Source organism: Mustela erminea, chromosome 3 (assembly GCF_009829155.1).
Source record: "Mustela erminea isolate mMusErm1 chromosome 3, mMusErm1.Pri, whole genome shotgun sequence".
Classification (NCBI taxonomy): Eukaryota; Metazoa; Chordata; class Mammalia; order Carnivora; family Mustelidae; genus Mustela; species Mustela erminea.
The window spans coordinates 27,561,105-27,562,941 of record NC_045616.1 but is presented as its reverse complement, the minus strand read 5'-3'; positions in this window follow the sequence as shown (position 1 = coordinate 27,562,941).

The window sequence follows — 1,837 nt, the reverse complement described above, 5'->3', positions numbered from 1 at the left end:
TCCTGGAAAACTATAAAAATCTTTTGTTTTTCAAAAGGGGCTATTGAAATATATTATTTTATTATTAATTAATAATTTTGATTATCTTTTTAAAAAAGATTTTATTTTTTTACCAGTGAGAGAGAGAGTGTGAGTGGGCTGGAGGGGTGGTGGACAGAGGCAGAAAGAGAAGCAGGCTCCCTGCTGAGCAGGGAGCCCAAGGAGGGATTTGATCCCAGGACTCTGGGATCATGACCTGAGCCAAAGGCTGATGCTTAACCAACCGAGCCATCCAGGCCCCTCCCAATAAGGGGGATTGTCTTAATGAAATAAGATTCTCTATGAGTAGCAGAAGCAGGTTTTCAAACATATTTTAGAAAGTAAAGTTCTTACAACACTACCACTCTCTGCACTCCCAGTCAAGCCAGGTGACCTTTTGTTTATGTAGTTTTTATTCTTTCCTAGATTTTGAGAATCTTGAATTCAGGGAATATTGGATTTATCTTTATTCTCAATTCGTGTCACTCAAAGAAGTATGTGACACAGACAAATGACAACCCAGTCAATCAGGGATTCATTAATAGACCCCTTGGTGTTTCTATGAGAAGCAAGTATGATGGAATTTTCATGAAATGAAAAGTGTAGGGTTTTTGTTTTTTTAAGATTTTATGTATTTATTTAACAGACAGAGATCACAAGTAGGCAGAGAGGCAGGCAGAGAGAGAGGGGGAAGCAGTCTCCCTGCTGAGCAGAGAGCCCTGGGGCTCGATCCCAGGACCCTGGGATCATGATCTGAGCCAAAGGCAGAGGCCTTAACCCGCTGAGCCACCCAGGTGCCCGAAAAGTGTAGGTTCTTAAATAATTTAGAAGAGGGCAAAAGTTTTGGATTATTTGTTAAAATACCAAATTAAATTAAATTATTCAATTCTGGTTTAATATTAAGTGGTTTCAGTGTCCAACATGGGCCTTGAACCCGTGATCCCGAGCTTGAAAGGCTCTAGGGCTCTAAAGGCTCTACGGGCTGAGCCAGCCCAGGTGCCCTCAATTCTGGTTTAATATACATCAAGGAACATAAATTCTTTCACCCTACTAGGATGCCTTTAGTTAAACTAAAACGCTATTGCTAATGGCACCCTAATGACCTGTAAGCATTAATGAATACTGCCTCATTTACACTGGAGGCTAACCCACTTGTCAGATGATTCTGCCCAGAACTACGGGCATGAGAAGGGTAGATCCCTGCAGGAACAACTGAGCATCGGCGCAGTGCCCCAGGATGGAAGATACTGGAAAATACCTCTGAGAGGAAAGAGAAGTGGGTCCTAATCCTGACTCTTCCACCAGCCAGCTGTATGACCTTGGCCCCTAGGGCTTGTTCCCTAATCTGGAAACCAGTAGTGGCTCTCAACCAAGAAAAACAAAGACACAGCCGAGGTGGCACGCCTGCATCTCTGAACACATTCTAAGACGTTATCATACTGAGAGAAAGTACAAAACCTTCCCCAAGAAAATTTTGTATTTTGCTTTTGTTTCTGTTGTTCTTGTCATGGTAGGGCCCGGGGGCGTGTGCATTTATTCCTCGTGAAATGTGGAGAACGACCAGAACTCCCTAACGCATCTTCCACATTACAGCTCCGCGATCCAAGTCAACTGCTGGATATTTGTGTGGAAGGAGACAAAGCTGGCCATGAGCCAGAACTGGTTCTAGTTATCAAGCCAAAGCCTGCCCCTCAAAATAATGAGCTTTTGAAGAGGCTAAAACTGTTTTTATTCTTACAGGGAGCAGCCTGCTTATAATGAAAGAGCAACTGACTTCAAGAGTCAAAGCTAATATCCACATCATATGAATCTGCCATAG